The 26648-nt window shown below is 43.2% G+C and overlaps 1 long non-coding RNA gene across 1 annotated transcript; it reads left to right on the forward strand.

The window, feature by feature from the left end:
* Positions 1 to 42: 42 nt before the first annotated feature.
* Positions 43 to 24722, forward strand: LOC308296449. The gene is made up of 3 exons (XR_013962621.1): positions 43 to 122; positions 10805 to 10854; positions 24595 to 24722. It is a non-coding gene; the product is annotated as an uncharacterized lncRNA (long non-coding RNA).
* The last annotated feature ends 1926 nt before the right edge of the window (positions 24723 to 26648 follow it).

A 26648-nucleotide genomic window follows, 5' to 3' on the forward strand; every position in this document is an offset into this window, starting at 1 on the left:
TGTTCTTCTCTGGCTTCAGCTCTGACCTTCAACCCCTCCCATCTGAAACAGCTGGACTTGAACTTCAGCCACTTAGGAGGCTCTGGTCTGAAGAAGCTCTCTGCTGCACTGGAGACTCTGAAGTGAGTAGACTTGGACTGTGTCCATGTTGGTTAGTGCAGTGTTTCCTTACAATGTTGAACTGGAGACTCTGAAGTGAGTAGACTTGGACTGTGTCCATGTTGGTTAGTGCAGTGTTTCCTTACAATGTTGAACTGGCTGGCCAGGTGGGAGGGGGCTTCACCCTTAACGTCCAATCTACAAGACCATCCATCCTTTCTTTAGATGTACAAGACCACCACAACAATCCTTTCTTTATATGTGAGCCAACAGGATGTTGAACTAGAGTAGTCCTCGTTCATCTTGTGATTTTCTAGCAGAGTAAAAATATAAATAATAGGATCAGTTTCATCCCAGGTGATCCCTGCAACTAACCCGTCTCTGAGCTTTGTTTCCTAAGTTTAGCAAAATAAGAAATAAAACCTTCCAAAATACACAGTTATCAGTGAAATACAAATACAAACTAGAAAAGAAAATTTCTAAGAAATTTTAAGCGTGCCTCAAGTGTGTGCAACCTTGTATAGCAATTGGTGTTAGCATTAGCATCCTTGTATGGCAGTTGGTGTTAGCATTAGCATTTTGCATTAACATTAACATCATTATTCAAATTTTTTACATCAGCATTTTTATCATTTGCTTTAACATTAACATTTTTGTTAGCATTAGCATGTGTTAGCATTAGCATGTGTTAGCATTAGCATTTGTTACCATTAGCATTTGTTAGCATTAGCATGTGTTAGCATTAGCATTTGTTAGCATTAGCATTTTTGTTAGCATTAGCATATATTAGCATTAGCATGTGTTAGCATTAGCATGTGTTAGCATTAGCATTTGTGTTAGCATTAGCATATGTTATCATTAGCATGTGTTAACATTAGCATTTGTTAGCATTAGCATTTTTGTTAGCATTAGCATATGTTAGCATTAGCATGTGTTAGCATTAGCATTTGTTAGCATTAGCATTTTTGTTAGCATTAGCCTGTGTTAGCAATAGCATTTGTTAGCATTAGCATTTGTTAGCATTAGCATGTGTTCACATTAGCATGTGTTAGCATTAGCATTAGCATGTGTTAGCATTAGCATTTGTTAGCATTAGCATTTGTTAGCATTAGCATTAGCGGTTAGCCGTTGGGACTGTGGGACCACCCACCGAGTTTGAGACCAGTAACGTTTTGGGAAGTGGAGACATGGCTGTTTAGACTGTGGGACCACCCACCGAGTTTGAGACCAGTAACGTTTTGGGAAGTGGAGACATGGCTGTTTAAAGCCCAGCCAATAGGAATGCAGAGGGGGCGGGGCTTAAGCAATTACAGATAATTCCTATTTGCCATGTAAGTACACACAGCGAGTTTCGAGACGGTACCATGCTGCAAACTGGAGAAATAGCTGTTTAAAGCTAAGCCAATAGGAAGATAGGGGCGGGGCTTTAGAGGGGGCGGGGCTTAAGTAATAAGTCCCTATTGGCCGTTTAAGTCCAGACACCAAGTTTCAAGACAGTACCATGCTGTGAACTGGAGTAGTGGCTGTTTAAAACCCAGCCAATAGGAATACAGAGGGGGCGGGGCTTAATCAATTACAGCCCATCCCTATTGGCTGGAAAAAGACCAAAGTTGTGTGTGCATTTAAAAGTTTAAATGACGTTGCTAGGCAAAAGTATGGCAGAGTTATGTGGCGTCAAAGTTTCTGTTTTTTTTTCCCCGAGTCCCCCATTCAAAGTCAATGGGGGTTTTAGCGCATAGTTTTTTACGAATTACATTGCCATGGTAACGCGGATCGGGAAGAAAAGTAATAGCACACCATTCCCGGCCGAGCCGCACATTTTGATGTATATATTGCTGGGGTGGCGTAAATCGTGCGGCAGTTATTACGTGCAGAAATTTCCCCCATTCTAAGTCAATGGGGTTTTTTGGCGTCGTTTTTTGCGAATTACGTCGCAATGGTAACACGGATCGGAAAGAAAAGTAATAGCACCCCATTCCCGGCCGAGCCGCACATTTTGATGTATATATTGCGGCGGTGGCGTAAATCGTGCGGCAGTTATTACGCGCGGAAATTTGTGGCGAAACACTTACTTAACTAGAAAATAAATTTCTAAGAAATTTTAAGTGTGCCTGCAGCTCGCTAAGTGTGTGCAACCTTGTATAGCAGTTGGTGTTAGCATTAGCATCCTTGTATAGCAGTTGGTGTTAGCATTAGCATTTTGCATTAACATTAACATCATTATTCAAATTTTTTACATCTGCATTTTTATCATTACCCTTAAAATTAACATTTTTATTAGCATTAGCATTAGCATTTGTTAGCATTAGCATTTGTTAGCATTAGCATGTGTTAGCATTAGCATGTGTTAGCATTAGCATTTGTTAGCATTAGCATTTTTGTTAGCATTAGCATATGTTAGCATTAACATTTTTTAGCATTAGCATGTGTAAGCATTAGCATTTGTTAGCATTAGCATGTGTTAGCATTAGCATTTGTGTTAGCTCTAGCATATGTTAGCATTAACATTAGCATGTGTTAGCATTAGCATTTGTTACCATTAGCATTTGTTAGCATTAGCATGTGTTGGCATTAGCATTTGTTAGCATTAGCATTTTTGTTAGCATTAGCATATGTTAGCATTAGCATTTGTTAGCAGTAGCATGTGTTAGCATTAGCATGTGTTAGCATTAACATTTTTGTTAGCATTAGCATATGTTATCATTGGCGTGTGTTAGCATTAGCATTTGTTAGCATTAGCATTTTTGTTAGCATTAGCATGTGTTAGCATTAGCATTAGCATTTGTTAGCATTAGCATTAGCATGTGTTAGTATTAGCATTTGTTAGCATTAGCATTTGTTAGCATTAGAATTAGCGGTTAGCTGTTGGGACTGTGGGACCACCCACCGAGTTTGAGACCAGTAACGTTTTGGGAAGTGGAGACATGGCTGTTTAAAGCCCAGCCAATAGGAATGCAGAGGGGGTGGGGCTTAAGCAATTACAGATAGTTCCTATTTGCCATGTAAGTACACACAGCGAGTTTCGAGACGGTACCATGCTGCAAACTGGAGATATAGCTGTTTAAAGCTAAACCAATAGGAAGATAGGGGCGGGGCTTAAGAGGGGGCGGGGCTTAAGTAATAAGTCCCTATTGGCCGTTTAAGTCCAGACACCAAGTTTCAAGACGGTACCATGCTGTGAACTGGAGTAGTGGCTGTTTAAAACCCAGCCAATAGGAATACAGAGGGGGCGGGGCTTAATCAATTACAGCTCATCCCTATTGGCCGGAAAAAGACCAAAGTTGTGTGTGCATTTTAAAGTTTAAATCACGTTGCTAGGCAAAAGGATGGCAGAGTTATGTGGCACCAAAGTTTCTGTTTTTTTTTTTCGAGTCCCCCATTCAAAGTCAATGGGGGTTTTTGCGCATAGTTTTTTACGAATTACGTTGCCATGGTAACGCGGATCGGGAAGGAAAGTAATAGCACACCATTCCCGGCCTAGCCGCACATTTTGATGTATATATTGCGGGGGTGGCGTAAATCGTGCGGCAGTTATTACGTGCCAAAATTTTCCCCATTCTTAGTCAATGGGGTTTTTTGGCGTTGTTTTTTGCGAATTATATCGCAATGGTAACGCGGATCGGAAAGAAAAGTAATAGCACCCCATTCCCGGCCGAGCCGCACGTTTTGATGTATATATTGCTGCGGTGGCGTAAATCGTGCGGCAGTTATTACGTGCCGAAATTTGTGGGATCATTATTATTTTTATTAAGTATGGCGGATTACAATAAGTGTTTTTCCATTGCATTGCATGGCAGGCACACTTAATTACGTACTTAAGTATGGCGGATTACAATAAGTGTTTTGCCATCGCGTTGCATGGCAGGCACACTTAATGATCGTTGCTACAGTAGAGGCTCTTCATTCAGCGTATAAACACTGAAATCTATGAAATCACTTCAAATCAAATAAAAAGCTTATCCTTATCAGGTTAACTGCAACAGGCTCTTCTCCAGCCTACATTTAACAGAATAGAAACAGTTGCAGGCTCACTTTGGATAATAATAAAAGTAAACTTAAATAGGGTTAATAAAAACATCTCATCTTAACCCATTCACTGCCAGGTATTAATTAAGTGTGCCTGCCATGCAACGCAATGGCAAAACACTTATTGTAATCCGCCATACTTAATTAAGTGTGCCTGCCATGCAATGCAATGGCAAAACACTTATTGTAATCCGCCATACTTAAGTCGGTCGGTAATGTTCTTGCAAATTTCTGCACGTAATAACTGCCGCACAATTTACGGCACCCACGCAATATATACATCAAAACGTGCGGCTCGGCCGGGAATAGGTTGCTATTACTTTTCTTTCCGATCCGCGTTACCATGGCGACGTAATTCGCAAAAAACGACGCCCAAAAACCCCATTCACTTAGAATGGGGAAAATTTCGGCATGTAATAACTGCCGCACGATTTACGCCACCCCCGCAATATATACATCAAAATGTGCGGCTCGGCCGGGAATGGTGTGCTATTACTTTTCTTTCCGATCCGCGTTACCATGGCAACGTAATTCGCAAAAAACTACGCTCAAAAACCCCCATTGACTTTGAATGGGGGACTCCGAAAAAAAAACTAGAAACTTTGGCGCCACATAACTCTGCCATACTTTTGCCTAGCAACGTGATTTAAACTTTAAAATGCACACACAACTTTGGTCTTTTTCCAGCCAATAGGGATGAGCTGTAATTGATTAAGCCCCGCCCCCTCTATAACAGGAAGTGCCCTTTGCCAAACAGGAAGTGCCTCTACATCTCATGAACCGTTTATCGTACAGAGTTGTGGCTGGTATCATATGACTTGATTAAGAGTCCTTAACCTTAATTGACGCTTCCTTCGCCAAACAGGAAGTGCCCTTCACCAAACAGGAAGTGCCTCTATAACTCATGAACCGTTTGTCGTACAGACTCGCGGCTGGTGTCATACATTTTTTTTTTCTCAAAAAAATTTTTTTTTTCTCCAAAAATTTTTTTTTCTCACAAAACAATTTTTTCTCAAAAAACTGTCGTTAAAGTGCGACCCGTGATAACGGCCAAAAATGTGCCAAAACGCCACTAATTAGTCGAAATGGCTGACTTCCTGTTTGGTTTCTGATTGGCTGCTGGCCTTGTGACGTGGGTAGAGCTGCGAGGGCCCGGTCATCGCTGCTTGCAGCTTTAATTCATTAATCGTCCATGACCTTAACACCTTGACGTCCGAAATAGAATGGTGGTTGGTAGATTAGCCGTGACATTTCTATTATTGTATTGTGATCTGAGACATAATATTATGTTTATAAACATGACCCCGCAGCCCCTCCATCTTGAACAGCGCCGCTGTTTTTTCTTTTTTTTTCCCCCCAGGCCAGTAACTCACCATGATTTTCTCGATTTCCGTTGGGATAGAATGGGGGTTTTGGCCGATCGTCGATGTCCCCGTGCGTTTCGCGTGCGCGATCCTTTCACGTAAATGTCCCCGCAAATAGTCCATGTGTGACTGAAGAACAGAACTGAAAAGTTTTGCTAGCATAGCCCCAAGCATGGCTGCAGGAGGAGCTCGAGTGTGTAGACAGTAAACGGATGGGTGGAAGGTGCCTTGGAGAAGGAGAGGCGCTGACGTCACCTCTGCTTCATGCACGGTCTGCATGAGCTATCAGTGCACGAGTGGTGACTAGGGAAGGTTAGACGATCGCCGATTTTCGGATCAAAAGCTTTTATTCCGGTTTTAAAGACAAAGTCCGGGAATGTACGACGTGGCTGAGAGTCCCTGGGGGGATGTGCGATATAGTACGGTTTTAACATTAAGGGGCTCCCCTTGGCTTAGAAGGTGTTAATTGGGGCCTATTTCGCCAAACAGGAAGTGCCCCTCACCAAACAGGAAGTGACCCTTTACCTCGTGAACCGTTTGTCGTACAGACGCGTAGATGGCATCAAATGACTTGATTAAGAGTCCTTAACCTTAATTGGGGCCTATTTCGCCAAACAGGAAGTGCCCCTCACCAAACAGGAAGTGACCCTTGATCTCGTGAACCATTTGTCATACAGATGCGCGGGTTGCGTCAAATGACAAGAATAAGAGTCCTTAATCTTAATTAGGGCCTATTTCGCCAAACAGGAAGTGCCCCTTACCAAACAGGAAGTGACCCTTTATCTCGTGATCTGTTTGTCGTACAGACATGTGGGTGGTGTCATATGAAGAACCATAATGTTAAAGCTTATGCAAAAAATGCTAATGTTAAAAAATGTAACGCTAATGCTAACACCAACCGCTACACAAGGTTGCACAGACTTAGCGAGCTGCAGGCACACTTAAAATGTCTTAGAAATTTTCTTTTCTAGTTAATTAAGTAAGTAAGTAATTATTTCGCCACAAATTTCTGCACGTAATAACTGCCGCACAATTTACACCACCCACGCAATATATACATCAAAACGTGCGGCTCGGCCGGGAATAGGTTGCTATTACTTTTCTTTCCGATCCGCGTTACCATTGCGACGTAATTAGCAAAAAACGACGCCCAAAAACCCCATTCACTTAGAATGGGGAAAATTTCGGCACGGAATAACTGCCGCACGATTTACGCCACCCCCGCAATATATACATCAAAATGTGCGGCTCGGCCGGGAATGGTGTGCTATTACTTTTCGTTCCGATCCGCGTTACCATGGCAACGTAATTCGTAAAAAACTACGCTCAAAAACCCCCATTGACTTTGAATGGGGGACTCCGAAAAAACCCCAGACACTTTGGCGCTGCATAACTGCCATACTTTTGCCTAGCAACGTGATTTCGTTTTTCCGGCCAATAGGGATGAGCTGTAATTGTTTAAGCCCCGCCCCCTCTGTAACAGGAAGTGCCCTTCGCCAAACAGGAAGTGCCTCTACATCTCATGAACCGTTTATCGTACAGATGCGTGGATGGTTTCATATGACTTGATTAAGAGTCCTTGACCTTAATTGGGGCCTATTTCGCCAAACAGGAAGTGCCCCTCACCAAACAGGAAGTGACCCTTTACCTCGTGAACCGTTTGTCGTACAGACGCGTAGATGGCATCAAATGACTTGATTAAGAGTCCTTAACCTTAATTGGGGCCGATTTCGCCAAACAGGAAGTGCCCCCACCAAACAGGAAGTGACCCTTGATCTCGTGAACCATTTGTCGTACAGACGCACGGGTTGCGTCAAATTACTTGATTAAGAGTCCTTAACCTTAATTGGGGCCTATTTCGCCAAACAGGAAGTGCCCCTCACCAAACAGGAAGTGACCCTTGATCTCGTGAACCGTTTGTCGTACAGACGCGCGGGTTGCGTCAAATGACAAGATTAAGAGTCCTTAACCTATTGGGGCCTATTTCGCCAAACAGGAAGTGCCCCTCACCAAACAGGAAGTGACCCTTGATCTCGTGAACCGTTTGTCGTGCAGACGCACGGGTTGCGCCAAATGACAAGATTAAGAGTCCTTAACCTTAATTGGGGCCTATTTCGCCAAACAGGAAGTGCCCCTCACCAAACAGGAAGTGACCCTTTATCTCGTGAACCGTTTGTCGTGCAGACGCGTGGGTGGTGTGAAATGACTTGATTAAGAGTCCTTAACCTTAATTGGGGCCTATTTCGCCAAACAGGAAGTGCCCCTCACCAAACAGGAAGTGACCCTTTTTCTCGTGAACCGTTTGTCGTACATACGCGTGGGTGGCGTCAAATGACTTGATTAAGAGTCCTTAACCTTAATTGGGGCCTATTTTGCCAAACAGGAAGTGCCCCTCACCAAACAGGAAGTGAACCTAAATCTCGTGAATTTTTTGTCGTTCAGACGTGTGGGTGGCATCAAATGACTTGATTAAGAGTCCTTAACCTTAATTGGGGCCTATTTCGCCAAACAGGAAGTGTCCCTCACCAAACAGGAAGTGACCCTTTATCTCGTGAACCGTTTGTAGTACAGACGCGTGGGTGGAGCCATATGACTTTATTAAGAGTCCTTAACCTTAATTGTGGCCTATTTCGCCGAACAGGAACTGCCCCTCTCCAAACAGGAAGTGACCGTTTATCTCGTGAACCGTTTGTCGTACATGTGGGTGGTGTCATATGAAGAACCATAATGTTAAAGCTTATGCAAAAAATGCTAATGTTAAAAAATGTAACGCTAATGCTAACACCAACCACTACACAAGGTTGCACAGACTTAGCGAGCTGCAGGCACACTTAAAATTTCTTCGAAATTTTCTTTTCTAGTTGAATTATTGCGATTGCATTTGACTGTCAGAACCGGCACAGCTTGACCGTATTTATACATTTATCACTGTGACATCACAGGTGACATCACAGTGATGTCAGATACTCAGAGCAGGGATCTCCATATATGGGCATAAACAGGTGACATCACAGTCGTTCAGACGCGTGGGTGGCATCAAATGACTTGATTAAGAGTCCTTAACCTTAATTGGGGCCTATTTCGCCAAACAGGAAGTGTCCCTCACCAAACAGGAAGTGACCCTTTATCTCGTGAACCGTTTGTCGTACAGACGCGTGGGTGGAGCTATATGACTTGATTAAGAGTCCTTAACCTTAATTGTGGCCTATTTCGCCGAACAGGAACTGCCCCTCTCCAAACAGGAAGTGACCGTTTATCTCGTGAACCGTTTGTCGTACATGTGGGTGGTGTCATATGAAGAACCATAATGTTAAAGCTTATGCAAAAAATGCTAATGTTAAAAAATGTAACGCTAATGCTAACACCAACCACTACACAAGGTTGCACAGACTTAGCGAGCTGCAGGCACACTTAAAATTTCTTCAAAATTTTCTTTTCTAGTTGAATTATTGCGATCGCATTTGACTGTCAGAACCGGCACAGCTTGACCGTATTTATACATTTATCACTGTGACATCACAGGTGACATCACAGTGATGTCAGATACTCAGAGCAGAGATCTCCATATATGGGCATAAACAGGTGACATCACAGTGGTGTGGGATGGTTCAGACAGGGATCTCCATGTATGGGCAATTGGGCATAAAAGGGATTGTAAGTTGTGATGTCATGGGAACCACTCTATGCCCATATATGGTGATCCCTGATGTCATCAATATTTTTAAGCCATCCAACAGGACTTCATATCCATATATGGGGAACTGGTCCAATATACACCACTGGCCAGACGGCCAAGACATGGCTCGACCTCGCCCTTTAGGGCCACTTGTCGCCCTGAGGCGTCTTACTAGTTTTATTCCTCTGAGAGGGTTTTTACCTTATTCTCCAGGCTCCTTGAACGCACCATGTGACCAGATGAACGCACCATGTGACCAGATGTAAACATTAACTCCATGAACGCACCATGTGACCAGATGTAGGTCCAAATTGGAAGGTCCAATTTTGACAACCCGCGCCCGCCCGGTCCGTCATTAATCAGATCCGTGGACCGCCCGCTACCCATCATTATAAAAAAATCAAAACCAGACCCGCCCCGCCCGTCAAAAAAAGGACCTGTCGCGCGCCCCGTTACCTGTGATTACATGCATTAAAGTAAATAGCCTACAGCCGTGCGTGCCTTCTTTCAATGGCATCGCACTCTATTTTGACTCCATAGTTGATCCCCCTGCACGCCGTCGGAAAATGCTCTTATTAAGCCTATTATTAATAGGTCTATTATTATTTGGATAAAGTAGAACAACCTTTAAAACCAATCATACTTATTTAAAATTGTATCATGATCTGACACTGTCGCGACAGCTTGTTGCTGCTGCTGCTTTCTGCCTCCGCTGCTGTGTGCAGTTGTATTTGTCATACGACGGTGTCGCGCATTGAAAATATCAGAGCTACAAGCTCACAACATGTCGGAACTTGCAGCTTTGTGAGCTTGCATGTCTGCTATGCTCGACACGCACCGTCATACGGCGAAGCACATATCCAGCTTTTCACAGCTGAAGGGAACGCCACTCGCTGTCTGGCTGTCTTGGTTCTCTCATGATAAACAGCCCGAGGTAATCTAAACCAAACCGGACCCATGATGTGACGATAATAAAAAAGGGATCGGAAGTCGGAACTCCTAATAGTCGTGGAATCACGTGGATATTATACAATCATGCACCTTTCAACTACATCGCGCTAGGCAAGCAGATCACTCGCGGCCACTTTATTCAGTTGTGTGTCGTGTCGGTGTCCTCCTCACTGTGAGTGTGTGCGCTCCAGCCGGCTGCCGCCGCTCCATGTGTGTGACTTGATGTTTAGGTGGAAACAGTGCTGTATGCATGCCATGGTTCTGTCGTCCTGCTGCTCACAGTGTGCGCTCTTGTGACGTTGTTTTAGGCAGAAACAGTTGTCTGATTTTCACAGTAAAATGTCATCCGCCCGTCACCCGCCCGTGTTTAGTCGCGCACCGCCCGTACCCGTACCCGCAAATTTATAGTTGAATATATTCCGCCCGTACCCGCCCGTCAAACACGGGTACCCGTCGGGTACCCCACCCGTTGCAGGGCTCTGGCTCCCGGTTGTGGCAGATCATGGTATTTTCTTTCACCCAGAAAATATAAATTATAACAGCGTGTGTGTGTGTGTGTGTGTGTGTGTGTGTGTTTGTGTTTGTGTTTGTGTGTGTGTGTGTGTGTGTGTGTGATAGCAAAAGGAACAGAATGATTCATTGATTGAATGATTCAGACATTGATTAATTGTTGTTCTTTTTCTTACAGTGTGAATCATGGAGGAGAACACTGGATTAAACCTCAACTCCTTACAAGATGTGAGTGTCTGTCTGTCTGTCTGTCTGTCTGTCTGTCTGTCTGTCTGTCTGTCTGCCTGCCTGCCTGCCTGCCTGCCTGCCTGCCTGTCTGTCTGTCTGTGTTAATTTCTCACATTAACATTATATACTCTGTTTTAGACTCTGTTGGCCCCTCCCTCCTTGTAGTCAGGAGATGTTATAATAAAACTAGAAAAGAAAATTTCTAAGAAATTTTAAGTGTGCCTGCAGCTCGCTAAGTCTGTGCAACCTTGTGTAGCGGTTGGTGTTAGCATTAGCGTTACATTTTTTAACATTAGCAATTTTTTGCATAAGCTTTAACATTATGGTTCTTCATATGACACCACCCACATGTCTGTACGACAAACGGTTCAGGAGATAAAGGGTCACTTCCTGTTTGGTGAGAGGCACTTCCTGTTTGGCGAAATAGGCCCCAATTAAGGTTAAGGACTCTTAACTCAAACTCTGCCCTCAAAATACCCCTTTGTACCCCTTCTCTGCCATGCCCGTAGAACCCGTAAATGTAATACAAATTATTATTATTATTATTTTTTTATCGAAGCGGAACTAAAATAGGCCGGAACTAATGCTCCGTGATCGGTTTCTACACGGACACATTATTGAGCGGACCACTTAGCATTGATCCCGTGAACGGGAAGCCGATGGTCCGTCGTCTATTTTGGCCCGTTAGCTTTCTGTCTAAACTCCGCGGCTTACAGATGGAGAATGGATTGATCAATTGAAAAAATTTCAACGGATTTGAGAAGCTGATGGAATACGCGAACACACGATGCATAGCAGTGTCCGATCACGTACGATGGGAACTGGATGAGCGCCCACGTTAACAGGTAGGAGAAACCGGCAGTGAAAGACATAGAGAAATCTACGGGCTTTACGGCCGTAAACTACGAATGAGTTAATCAAGTCATTTGATGCCACCCACGCGTCTGTACGACAAACAATTCACGAGATATAGGGTCACTTCCTGTTTGGTCACGGGCACTTCCTGTTTGGCGAAATAGGCCCCAATTAAGGTTAAGGACTCTTAATCTTGTCATTTGACGCAACCCGCGCGTCTGTACGACAAACGGTTCACGAGATCAAGGGTCACTTCCTGTTTGGTGAGGGGCACTTCCTGTTTGGCGAAATAGGCCCCAATTAAGGTTAAGGACTCTTAATCTTGTCATTTGACGCAACCCGCGCGTCTGTACGACAAACGGTTCACGAGATCAAGGGTCGCTTCCTGTTTGGTGAGGGGCACTTCCTGTTTGGCGAAATAGGCCCCAATTAAGGTTAAGGACTCTTAATCTTGTCATTTTACGCAACCCGCGCGTCTGTACGACAAACGGTTCACGAGATCAAGGGTCACTTCCTGTTTGGTGAGGGGCACTTCCTGTTTGGCGAAATAGGCCCCAATTAAGGTTAAGGACTCTTAATCTTGTCATTTGATGCCATCCACGCGTCTGTACGACAAACGGTTCACGAGGTAAAGGGTCACTTCCTGTTTGGTGAGGGGCACTTCCTGTTTGGCGAAATAGGCCCCAATTAAAGTCAAGGACTCTTAATCAAGTCATATGAAACCATCCACGCATCTGTACGACAAACGGTTCATGAGATGTAGAGGCACTTCCTGTTTGGCGAAAGGCACTTCCTGTTACAGAGGTGGCGGGGCTTAATCAATTACAGCTCATCCCTATTGGCTGGAAAAAGACCAAAGTTGTGTGTGCATTTTAAAGTTTAAGTGACGTTGCTAGGCAAAAGTATGGCAGAGTTATGTGGCGCCAAAGTTTCTGTTTTTTTTTCGGAGTCCCCCATTCAAAGTCAATGGGGGTTTTTGAGCGTAGTTTTTTACGAATTACGTTGCCATGGTAACGCGGATTGGAAAGAAAAGTAATAGCACACCATTCCCATTCACCATTTTGATGTATATATTGCGGGGGTGGCGTAAATCTTGCGGCAGTTATTACGTGCCGAAATTTCCCCCATTCTAAGTCAATGGGGTTTTTGGGCGTCGTTTTTTGTGAATTACGTCGCCATGGTAACGCGGATCGGAAAGAAAAGTAATAGCAACCTATTCCCGGCCGAGCCGCACGTTTTGATGTATATATTGCGTGGGTGGCGTTAATTGTGCGGCAGTTATTACGAGCAGAAATTTGCAAGAACATGACTGACTTACTGACTGACTTAAGTATGACGGATTACAATAAGTGTTTTGCCATTGCATTGCATGGCAGGCACACTTAATAAAAGAAAGAAACAATGTGTTTGTAAAGGTGTAGTAAGTTAATCTCCCCAAGAGGAACCTGTGACAGAGTGTTTTATGGAAGGGAGAAGAGTCTGGGACGCGTGGAGCGTCGTCCAGGGTGTTTTAGGACGCGCGGAGCGTCATCCAGGGTGTTTTAGGACGCGTGGAGCGTCGTCCAGGGTGTTTTAGGACGTGGAGCGTCGTCCAGGGTGTTTTAGGGAGTCTTTCTGTCTCACCAGGTTCCTCAGGGCTCTATCCTCGGCCCCCTCCTTTTCCCTCAACACCACGTCTGTTAGCAGAAAATAGACGATCTACAATCTCACAACGTGTTCCATTGCAACATGTTGTGAGCTTGAAGATCTGCTATTTTAGAATCATTATTACAGAAGAGGGTCACTAGGGTTCAAGTGGTTAACTAGAAAAGAAAATTTCTAAGAATTTTTAAGTGTGCCTGCAGCTCGTTAAGCGTGTGCAACCTTGTGTAGTGGTTGGTGTTAGCATTAGCGTTAGATTTTTTTTGGTGTTAGCATTAGCGTTAGATTTTTTAACATTAGCATTTTTTGCATTAGCTATAACATTATCGACTGTACGACAAACGATTCATGAGATAAAGAGGCACTTCCTGTTTGGCGAAGGGCACTTCCTGTTTGGTGAAGGAAGCACCAATTAATGTTAAGGACTCTTAATCAAGTCATATGACACCACCCACGCGTCTGTACGACAAATGGTTGATGAGATATAGGGTCACTTCCTGTTTGGCGAGGGGCACTTCCTGTTTGGCCAAATAGGCCCCAATTAAGGTTAAGGACTCTTAATCAAGTCATGTGATGCCACCCACAAGTCTGTACGACAAACGGTTCATGAGATAAAGGGTCACTTCCTGTTTGGTGAGGGGCACTTCCTGTTTGGCGAAATAGGCCCCAATTAGGGTTAATGACTCTTAATCAAGTCATTTGACGCCACCCACAAGTCTGTACGACAAAGGGTTCATGAGATAAAGGGTCACTTCCTGTTTGGTGAGGGGCACTTCCTGTTTGGCAAAATAGGCCCCAATTAAGGTTAAGGACTCTTAATCAAGTCATATGACACCAACCACGCGTCTGTACGACAAACGGTTCATGAGATAAAGATGCACTTCCTGTTTGGCAAAGGGCACTTCCTGTTTGGCGAAGGAAGCACCAATTAAGCTTAAGGACTCTTAATCAAGTCATATGACGCCACCCACGAGTCTGTACGACAAACGGTTCATGAGATGTAGAGTCACTTCCTGTTTGGCGAAGGGCACTTCCTGTTACAGAGGGGGCAGGGCTTAATCAATTACAGCTCATCCCTATTGGCCGGAAAAAGACCAACGTTGTGTGTGCATTTTAAAGTTTAAGTGACGTTGCTAGGCAAAAGTATGTCAGAGTAATGTGGGGCCAAAGTTTCTGGTTTTTTTTCAGAGTCCCCCATTCAAAGTCAATGGGGGTTTTTGAGCTTATTTTTCTACGAATTACGTTGCCATGGTAATGCGGATCGGAAAGAAAAGTATTAGCACACCATTCCCGGCCGAGCCGCACGTTTTGATGTATATATTGCGGCGGTGGCGTAAATTGTGCGGCAGTTATTACATGCCGAAATTTGCAAGAACATTACTGACTTACTGACTTACTTAAGTATGGCGGATTACAATAAGTGTTTTGCCATTGCATTGCATGGCAGGCACACTTAAAAAGTACAAAATGTCAAGATCGCAGGCAGTGCTCTCTTTGACGTTACTGACGTCAAAGATTGGTCCATTTTGTTCCAAAAATGTGTTGTGCAAAACTTAACCCGCTGGTGGCGCTATAACAGGCCAATGTGAGAAGGGTGTGTAGCAACTCATAATGTAATAACGGCTCATAATGTAATAAGGGCTCATAATGTAATAAGAAAAATGTAATAAAAACTCATAATGTAATAATCAACTCATAATGTAATAAAAAAACGAGCGCATAACGTAATAATGGATTTTTCAATAATGTAATAATGTAATAATGTGTTACATTAACACATTGACCGCCATTTTAACATACCTCCGTACTCCCACCTGCCATTCGTCTCCATAGACTTCCATGTAATTGGGTGTGCACGGATCATGCACACCCATGCCTAGATAATGCACCACGTGTGTCCACATTGCTCACAGCTTTCAAACAAAAAAATCCGAATGGAAATCCGTTCAGGCATTCATGAGATAACAGCCACTATGTTTAACAAAGATGGCTGCCAAAATGGCTGCCATGCTTGAAAGATGGGGTTGCTATGGGGGTTAAACATGCAATTTCGCGATTGCTATCATGCCTACTCCATTTTTGGGGGTCAAAAACATTTTTTGAATTTTTTTTTCTCATAATGTAATAAACCTTCATAATGTAATAATGTATTTTTTATTACATTATGAGCTGATTATTACATTATGAGCTTTTATTACATTTTAATTATTACATTATGCGCTTGTTTTTTATTACATTATGAGATGATTATTACATTATGAGTTTTTATTACATGTTTTTATTACATCATGAGCCCTTATTACATTATGAGTTGCTACACACCCTGCCAACTTTGTTGATGAAGAATGGAGCAACTATCTGCTAAACATGCAGCAAATGAATACATATGGGGATCATTTAGCTGTACAAAGAGCATCCACAATGTTCAACATACAGTTCGTGATTGTATCGACAGTGGGTGTTGATGCAACATTGATAATATCCCCATGTGGTCAGTATGATGACAGTCTGCCATTGCTAGTTCTGGGCCACTTTGCCGAAGGTCATGGGGACCATTATGTAAGCCTTGGTGGACCAGTCACACACTTGATTCAAGAGTCCAGGAAGCAGAGGAGAGCGCATCACTTCGATCTGTCCCTCATTCTGGCTCTAAGTCTAGCCCTCACTCTGGCCCTGACTCGGTACCTCACTCTGGCCCTGACTCTGTCCCTCACTCTGGCCCAGGGCCGGTTTTATAATAGGGCTTGACGTGCTGAAGCACAGGGCATCAACAACCACAGGGGGGCACCAGAGGATCAACTGTAAACAAAAGATATTCACTTGAGCTAAGCTAAGCTAAGCTAACGTTGCTGTCTGTAATGACTGGTTACACTTAAGGGTTTTGAAGAAACGTTAGGTGGATACTAATATGCACAACTCTAAAAGAACTGGTGCACTATTGTGTTGGAACGCCTCAGTGCGGCTGCAGAGTTAAGGTGCTATCTATCCTTGATTGATTGATTGATTGATTGATTGATTAGAAGTTTGCATAGGAAAAGGTTCATGACAGTACAGTTCACTGGTACAAAGTCAACTAAAGGGAGATCCTAGTAAGCTGTTCGGCTTATTTGCACAGGAAACCTTCATGTATCTCATATAACTGAGACCACACTATTAAGTAGGGTGACCAGATGTCCTGGTTTGGCCGGGACTGTTCGTTTTCAAGCTGCGTGTCCCGGTGTCCCGACAAATATCTCTAAAATTCTAATATGTCCCGTTTTTAAACATTCACTACAGAATTATGCCAATAACAGTATCTGTGTTCAGTGGTTGCATAGACATTTATCATGTTCTTTTCACGAAAACATGCTCACCTAACCAATCAGAAAACATGTACAAATTCATTGTGCGTCTGAATTCAACGCTGAGGCTGTTTGTCAATCACTCACTGCCTGTTTGCAACTCTGCGGTGTATGTGCGCTTGCATGAACGTTTTAGGCAACAGTGGTTCGCGTCCCGGTTTGAGCGGCTGAGAATATGGTCACCCTACTTTCAAGTCATTATGCTAATGTATGGACGTCTCTGTTGTTTCATACACCATCTTTGGGCATATTCTACACTATTGTTATTTATAATTTGAGCTTGACTGTGATACATGTGGCTACCTGTTTCATTGATGTTTTTGTGGGATAGAGAAGCCAGTTCTTGTAGTTACTGGACTGTCGAAATTGTAGCTACCTTATACTGTATGCTGGTGGAGAAGGGGAAAAAAATCAAACCAAGTTTGAAGTGAGAGGTGGTGCGTGTGTGCGTCCTCATAATGACATTATCCGTTCCTATCTATGTCTAAGTGGCTGTGTGTGTTTGTGCGCCAGCGGCTACCACAGGTCACCAGCGTGGGGTGGTGACCTGTAGGTCCAAGCACAGGGCACCATGAAGGGTAGATCCTGCCCTAAGTCTTGCCCTAAATCTGGCCCTCACTCTCGCTGTAAGGCCCTCACTCTGGCCCTGACCCGGTACCTCACTCTGGCCCTAAGTCTGGACAGATCGAAGTGGTGCGCTCTTTGAATCAAGTGTGTGACTGGTCCATCAAGGCTTACATAATGGTCCCCATGACCTTCGGCAAAGTGGCCCAGAACTAGCAATGGCAGACTGTCGTCATACTGACCACATGGGGATATTATCAATGTTGCATCAACACCCAGTGTCGATACAATCACGAACTGTATGTTGAACACTGTGGATGCTCTTTGTACAGCTAAATGATCCCCATATGTATTCATTTGCTGCATGTTTAACAGATAGTTGCTCCATTCTTCATCAACAAAGTTGGCAGGGTGTGTAACAACTCATAATGTAATAAGGGCTCATAATGTAATAACAACATGTAATAAAAACTCATAATGTAATAATCAGCTCATAATGTAATAAAAAACAAGCGAATAATGTAATAATTAAAATGTAATAAAAGCTCATAATGTAATAATCAGCTCATAATGTAATAAAAAATACATTATTACATTATGAAGGTTTATTACATTATGAGCCTCCTATGTGGAGGTTCTTAATGTAACACATTATTACATTATTACATTATTGATCAATCCATTATTACGTTATGCGCTCGTTTTTTTATTACATTATGAGCTGATTATTACATTATGAGTTTTTATTACATTTTTCTTATTACATTGTGAGCCCTTATTACATTATGAGCCGTTATTACATTATGAGTTGCTACAGGGTGGTATCTGTTCCTTGACCTATTGGGAATGTGCTTGCAAGATTTCACGCACATTGCAGGCTGTGTTCATGATTTGAGGTGTTTTTGGCTTTGGCCACTTTATCGCTGCTTGCAGCTATATTTATTATTATTATTATTATTTTGTGTGTGTGCACTTCATAGGTAGCCTGACACTCAGCCTGAATTGACATTTCGTTTCACTTCATTATTCAGTCTGAAGTCAGTTCCGCCCACAGCCTTTGCAGGGATGGGCGTTGCCAAAATGAGGCACTGTTCAGCGATTGGTTCACCGACCAACACATGACATAGTGTTGTTATGTGTGCCTGGCTGGCTAGTGGCTAACCTGTTGCTTGCTAGTGCTACTTGCTAACCAAAGAAACAGTCAGAATAGGAGCACTACGAACTAGTAATCAAACACAACATAACATGCCTGCTACTGGTGTTTCATAGCGAGATCGATACGATCGCATTTTACCGCAATTTACCGCATTTTACCGCGACACGATGTGCGGTACGGTACGGCGGCGGCGCTGGTGTACTTGGAAACACACATGAGTTCTGGGAAACCCCCACCCACGCTGATCACAAGACGCTGATTCACGACGCTGATTCGCCCGTTTGGATTTTCAACCGAGGCGGGCCTCCTCATTGAGAGCGATTCTAGACCTGAATCGCCGAAACAAAAAAATTAAAGGGGTGTGGCTTGCGATTCAGGGTCTGGAACTAGGCTACTTCATAGGCATATTAGATAAAGGTCCTTAGATAGTGTGTAGAATGTTTCATGCAAATTGCTTAAAAAATCCTAACGGGTTTAAGCGTTTCACAAACTGCTCAAAATGATATAGCTCCCCCCTTTGGCCAATTGGAGTAAAATTGGTTTTAGTGATATTTGGACTAACACTCTACATCTTTGCTAAATGCCATGAACATGTTACTTTGCATGTATGATTTAGAGGCAGAAGAATAATTTGCATAAAACTGCAATATTCATTGAATTATTAAAAAAGCATGTTTCAATTTAAAAAAAAAATCCGATCTGACAGATCTTTATATATTGGTCCAAAGTTCATGTAAAAAAAGTTTTGTGGACGTGACGCGAAAATTCCAGAATAAAAGCGGGTTTAAGCATTTTACGAACTGCTCAAAATGGCGGAAAATCTAAGGGCGGAGCTTACTTAACAAAGACACAGATGTCTTCCGCTTGAGTCAAAGCACGCGTGTAAGCAAGTGGCATGTCTTAAAACAAAACGAGTCATGACTTATGCCCGTTTGAATTTTCAAACGCTTCGTATAGCGCCCCCCTTTGGCCGATTGGAATAAAATTGGTTTCAGTGATACTTTGACTAACCCTCTACATCTTTGCCAAATGCCATGAACGTGTAACTTTGCATGTATGATTTAGAGGCAGAAGAATAATTTGCATAAAACCGCAATATTGATTGAATTATTAAAAAAACATTATTTAACGTACAAACTTCTCACCACATAGCCTGTGTAGATATAGGTTCAAATTTCATGTGAAAAAAGTTTTGTGCGCGTAAAGCAAAAATCCCAGGAGGAGATAGATTTTTACTGTTTTTCATATAATTCCAAATTGTGGGAGACCTAAAGTTCAGAGGTCAAAAGTCAGAGCGTAAAGGTTGTTCGGCATGAGGAGACGCATACGTGTATACAGGTTTCATGGCTGTACCTAAAACACAGCATGAGCTATACCTGTTCAAAGTTCACACTTTCGAAGGCTTCCTACAGCGCCACCATTTGGCCGATTGCTGTAAAAAATAATAGCACACTTCGCCACTGTAAACTGAACACATTGATGTTTTTATTTTCATTTTCTCACTAAGTATGTAGGAGTAGAAAGGAACCGAAGTTTTGAGGAGAACTTGATATAGTATAGGAACTAGAAAATTTGCAATTTGTGAAATTGCAAGTGTGGTTGCCCGACCCGCCCCGGCGCGATTGGCGGGGATGCGCCTCCGGGACCCCGGGGAAAACCCCGGGGCCCGAGGTAGAGGACTTCTGGACGGATACCGTCGGGGCCGTGCGACGTGCGATTCGAAAAGATATGGTTTCTTGTTTTTAAGAAATAGGCTCCTCCCACGAGTTTCGCCAGGCGATTGCGTTGTTACGTTGCTCCCGATATCGTTTGTGTTTCGTTTTGAGAGGGTCGTTCCCCCCGAAAAACGCGTTTTGGCACGGAATGGTTATGTTTTGCGCGTTTGTGGCGCCCCCTATGGGTCGAAATGGAAATGCTTTTGGGGATTTGTTGAGTATACCACCCCCGACTAGTGGTTAAAATGTGGTGTTGACTGGATGTTTCGTTCGTGATTTATGGCTATTTTTTGCGAAACGAGCCCCTCCCGCTAACTTTGGAAGCCTGTTACGGACGAACGGTATTGACTATCGAAATATCGCTTGAATATGTTTATCGCATGGGTCCAGAGATCATGTGCACTGATTTTTTTTTACATTTGGAGAAAATATGTAGGAAAAGGAGCAAAAAGTGTGTTTTGAAGAAAATTCTAAATGGCGGAAAATCTATCCTGACGCAAATGGGCGCGGCCTATATGGGGAGATGCGTCATGACCCAAGGAATCCAGGGAAAAAGGAATTTTAATTTTCCGACCTACGGTTAGAGAGTTATAGGCCGAAACGTAAAGTGGGCTGTTATAGCGCCACCATCTGGCCGATCGATGTAATTATTTTTCAATTAATCCTTAGAAGCACTATGAATCTCCTCTCTAAATTGTGAAACTGTAGCCCTTAAGACCTTTGAGAGAAAAATACTTGAACTCGGCTCCCATTATAAGTCAATGGGGAAATTAATTCACTAATAAATTAATATCAATTAAACTATAGAACCTTTCTCTTAGCAAAATAATAGCACACGATTCCCGATGAAGCCGGACGATTTGACATATGGCACGAGTGTGTGGCGCAAAAACTGTGGGAGGAGTAGGCGGACAAACTTTTGGTTACTCTAGAAAGAATAATAAAGTTTCCCTAGAACTATAGTGTGTTGCCCTATTGGGCAACCACACTAATAAATAATGACAATATTATGCTCGCCTTACAGGCGAGCCCACAATAAACTAGAAAAGAAAATTTCTAAGAAATTTTAAGTGTGCCTGCAGCTCGCTAAGTGTGTGCAACCTTGTATAGCAGTTGGTGTTAGCATTAGCATTTTGTATTAACATTAAAATCATTATTAGAATCTTTTACATCAGCATTTTTATCATTAGCTTTAACATTATTTTTTTTAGCATTAGCGATAATGCTAATGCTAAAAAAATAATAATAATGATTGATTTTTTTTCCTTTAAACATTAGGCATTTGTTAGCATTAGCATTTGTTAACATTAGCATTTGTTAGCATTAGCATTAGCATTTTTAGCATTAGCATGTGTTAGCATTTGCATGTGTTAGCATAGCATTAACATTTGTTAGCATTAGCATTTGTTAGCATTAGCATGTGTTAGCATTAGCATGTGTTAGCATTAGCATTAGCATTTGTTAGCATTAGCATTTGTTAGCATTAGGATTAGCATTAGCATTAGCGGTTAGCCGTTGGGACTGTGGGACCACCCACCGAGTTTGTGACCAGTAGCATGTTGGGAAGTGGAGTCATGGCTGTTTAAAGCCCAGCCAATAGGAAGGCAGAGGGGGCGGGGCTTAAGCATTTACAGATAGTTCCTATTGGCCATGTAAGTACACACAGCGAGTTTCGAGACGGTACCATGCAGCAAACTGGAGATAAAGCTGTTTAAAGCTAAGCCAATAGGAAGATAGGGGCGGGGCTTAAGAGGGGGCGGGGCTTAAGTAATAAGTCCCTATTGGCCGTTTTAATCCAGACACCAAGTTTCAAGACGGTACCATGCTGTGAACTGGAGTAGTGGCTGTTTAAAGCCCAGCCAATAGGAATACAGAGGGGGGCGGGGCTTAATTAATTACAGCTCATCCCTATTGGCTTGAAAAAGACCAAAGTTGTGTGTGCATTTTAAAGTTTAAATCACGTTGCTAGGCAAAAGTATGGCAGAGTTATGTGGCGCCAAAGTTTCTGGTTTTTTTTCGGAGTCCCCCATTCAAAGTCAATGGGGGTTTTTGCGCATAATTTTTTAAGTGTGCCTGCCATGCAATGCAATGGCAAAACACTTATTGTAATCCGCCATACTTAATTAAGTGTGCCTGCCATGCAATGCAATGGCAAAACACTTATTGTAATCCGCCATACTTAAGTCATTAATGTTCTTGCAAATTTCGGCACGTAATAACTGCCGCACGATTTACGCCACCGCCGGAATATATACATCAAAACGTGCGGCTCGGCCGGGAATGGGGTGCTATTACTTTTCTTTCCGATCCGCGTTACCATTGCGACGTAATTCGCAAAAAACAACGCCAAAAAACCCCATTGACTTAGAATGGGGGAAATTTCGGCGCGTAATAACTGCCGCACGATTTACGCCACCCCCACAATATATACATCAAAATGTGCGGCTCGGCCGGGAATGGTGTGCTATTAATTTTCTTTCCGATCCGCGTTACCATGGCAACGTAATTCGTAAAAAACTACGTGCAAAAACCCCCATTGACTTTGAATGGGGGACTCGGAAAAAACCCCAGAAACCTTGGCACCACATAACTCTGCCATACTTTTGCCTAGCAACGTCACTTAAACTTTATAATGCACACACAACTTTGGTCTTTTTCCGGCCAATAGGGATGAGCTGTAATTGATTAAGCCCCGCCCCCTCTGTATTCCTATTGGCTGGGTTTTAAACAGCCACTACTCCAGTTCACAGCATGGTACCGTCTTGAAACTTGGTGTCTGGACTTAAACGGCCAATAGGGACTTATTACTTAAGCCCTGCCCCCTCTTAAGCCCCACCCCTATCTTCCTATTGGTTTAGCTTTAAACAGCTATATCTCCAGTTTGCAGCATGGTACCGTCTCGAAACTCGCTGTGTGTACTTACATGGCAAATAGGAATTATCTGTAATTGCTTAAGCCCCGCCCCCTCTGCATTCCCATTGGCTGGGCTTTAAACAGCCATGTCTCCACTTCCCAAAACGTTACTGGTCTCAAACTCGGTGGGTGGTCCCACAGTCCCAACGGCTAATCGCTAATGTTAATGCTAACAAATGCTAATGCTAACAAATGCTAATGATAACACATGCTAATGCTAACAAATGCTAATGCTAAAAATGCTAATGCTAATGCTAACAAATGATAATGCTAACAAATGCTAATGCTAACACATGCAAATGCTAAAGCTAATGAAAAAAATGCTGATGTAAAAAAATTCTTATAATGATGTTAATGTCAATGCAAAATGCTAATGCTAACACCAACTGCTATACAAGGTTGCACACACTTAGCGAGCTGCAGGCACACTTAAAATTTCTTAGAAATTTTCTTTTCTAGTTACGAATTACGTTGCCATGGTAACGCGGATCAGAAAGAAAAGTAATAGCACACCATTCCCGGCCGAGCCGCACATTTTGATGTATATATTGCGGGGGTGGCGTAAATCGTGCGTCAGTTATTACGTGCCGAAATTTCCCCCATTCTAAGTCAATGGGGTTTTTGGGCGTCGTTTTTTGCGAATTACGTCGCAATCGTAACGCGGATCGGAAAGAAGTAATAGCACACCATTCCCGGCCGAGCCGCACGTTTTGATGTATACATTGCGGCGGTGGCGTAAATCGTGCGGCAGTTATTACGTGCCGAAATTTGCAAGAACATTACTTACTGACTGACTTAAGTATGGCGGATTACAATAAGTGTTTTGCCATTGCATTGCATGGCAGGCACACTTAATTAAAGCTTTTTAATTAATAAAACATACATTTAATTATTTTAATGTGTATGTTAAACACTTAAACCATGTTTCCCTCTACAACAAACATGTTCCTGATATCAGATCTACAAGCTCTCAACCACAGATGGTTCCTCAAAGAGCCTGATTTGAACCATTTTAACCCTGCATCCCTGTTGGACATCGATAATAGCAGATCTACAAGCTCACAACACAAGAGCTTGTAGATCGGAGACTTGGAGTGTGGAGGGAAAAACTGTATAGACTAAGTATAGAGCCCTGGGAGACCTGTCTATGAAGGGTTAATGTGGTTACAACTGGTGGTCCAGGGACCCCCAGGGGTCCTTGGCGGGTTCCAGGGGGTCCTTGGGGGGTTCCAGGGGTCCTTGGGGGGTTCCAGGGGGTCCCCATCAAAATGTGATAACACAGCAAAACTCACTTTTAACTGTTTATCCATATTTTACTGTTTTCCATTTAAAGATAGTAGATCTACAAGCTCACAGTGCTCACTCCTCTCCTCTCCTCTCCTCTCCTCTCCTCTCCTCTCCTCTCCTCTCCACTGCGTGTGTGTGTGTGTGTGTGTGTGTGTGTGTGTGTGTGTGTGTGTGTGTGTGTGTGTGTGTGTGTGTGTGAGTGTGTGCGTGTGCGTGCGTGTGCGCGTGTGTGATGTGTTTAATGTTTACTGTGTTGTTTTCTCATCAGATTCCCATCGTCTCACTCTGGACACAAACACAGCACACAGAAACCTCTCTCTGTCTGACAACAACAGGAAGGCGACGCGGGTGGAACAGGATCAATCATATCCTGATCATCACGACAGGTTTGATGGACCATGGCCTCAGGTTCTGTGTACAGAGGGTCTGACTGGACGCTCTTACTGGGAGGTAGAGTGGAGTGGACAGGTTCAGATAGCACTGACCTATAGAGGAATCAACAGGAAAGGAGAGGGTGAGGACTGTGAGCTTGGATGGAATGAGCAGTCCTGGTGTCTGTTCTGTAGTGATGTTCACCATGGAGACGCTTACAGTGTCGGACACAATAGTAGGGAGACTGTCCTTCCTCTCCGTCCCTCTGACTCCAACAGAGCAGCAGGGGGTCAGAGGGGTCAGGAGGTCAACAGAGCAGCAGTGTATGTGGACTGTCCTGCTGGGACTCTGTCCTTCTACACAGTGTCCTCAGACACTCTGACACACCTGTACACCGTCCAGGACACATTCACTGAACCTCTCTATGCCGGGTTTGCGTTGTGGCCTGACTCCTCTGTGTGTCTGTGTGAGGACAGGGTGTGAGGACAGACGGACAGACGGACAGACAGACAGACAGACAGACAGACAGACAGACAGACAGACAGACAGACAGACAGACAGACAGACAGACAGACAGACAGGGTGTTGTATCATAAAGTAATAATCAAGAACGGGGGGGGGGGGGTTATAGAATCAATATGGTTTGGTTTCCATAGCGATGAGTCTAACACATTTAAACATGAATATTGTACAGAATTATAGATCATGAATACAGTGTTTCTCAGAGTGGGGTCTGGGGACCCCCAGGGGTCCTTGAGGGGGGGGGGTCCGGGGACACCCAGGGGTCCTTGAGGGGTTCCAGGGGGTCCCCAGCAACATTCATGTACATAGCATCAAAATCAGTGTAACCACTTTAACCATTTACTGTATAAATGGACTGTTTGAATAGACGACAGGGCATGGACTGTTTGAATAGACGACAGGGCATAGGCAAAAATCTAAAATGTCAAAAATATTAAACTATTTGAAATGTTATGCTACAACTAGGTAGATGGATAGATAAACTGATACGATATTAGAGAGAGAGAGAGAGAGAGAGAGAGAGAGAGAGAGAGAGAGAGAGAGAGAGAGAGAGGTGTAAGACCTGTTGTTTGTATAATACAAACTGTATTGTGTGTGCCAAAATGCTTAGTTTTCTATGCATTTGGGGTGTTTTAGGGGGTTTGTTAGAGAGACCCCCCCTATAATTTCTTCCTGCCCCACCGAGTGCTAAAGGCTAGATCCAGCCCTGATAGACGATCTACAAGCTCACAACGCACAGCGTCACGGTGCGTTGTGAGCTTGTAGATCTGCTATTTTCAAACCAGGGAATCTGGAACAAACTGTTCAGATTGAAAAGGTTTGTTCTCAACTTGTGGGTCTGGACCCCCAGAGGGACCCCCAGAGGGACCCCCTTCTGGAGACCGCCATAACATAAAGCTTATATTGTGTAAATTGCTGATCTACAAGCTCACAACGCCTTGAACTGAGTCAAACCAAATGTAATGTCTCAACTCTACAATTTGCAGTTTGACAGGGTGGGGGGTCCCCCAGTTCAAACATGATTATTTTGGGGGTCCCCAGTTCAAACATGATTATAAAGTAAGAACATTTAAACATGAATATTATAAAGTTTTATTGATAATAAAAATATAAAATACTTTTACTCCAATGAAGGGTTTTGAAAATCATGTTTTTCTTTTCTTTTTTTACCTACAGATGTTTCATTTCAAAGCTTCAGTAGATTTACAGGGGATGTGCAGAACACTGAGCTTGTAGATCAGATAGTTTTGCTATTGTTATGACCTTCTCTGACTCTGGTTTAAATCTACCTGTGAACGTGGATTGTGCTTTTCAATGGAAATGGATGGTTTCTGGACATTTGTGAGTTTCTGCTAAAATACACTCCATTCTTCATAACATTTAAAAAGGCAAAACAGAAAAGAAACCTGTGGAAAAAATGCATTTGCA

This window comes from Nannobrachium achirus (assembly GCF_963921795.1).
Source record: "Nannobrachium achirus genome assembly, chromosome: 13".
NCBI classification, from domain to species: Eukaryota; Metazoa; Chordata; class Actinopteri; order Myctophiformes; family Myctophidae; genus Nannobrachium; species Nannobrachium achirus.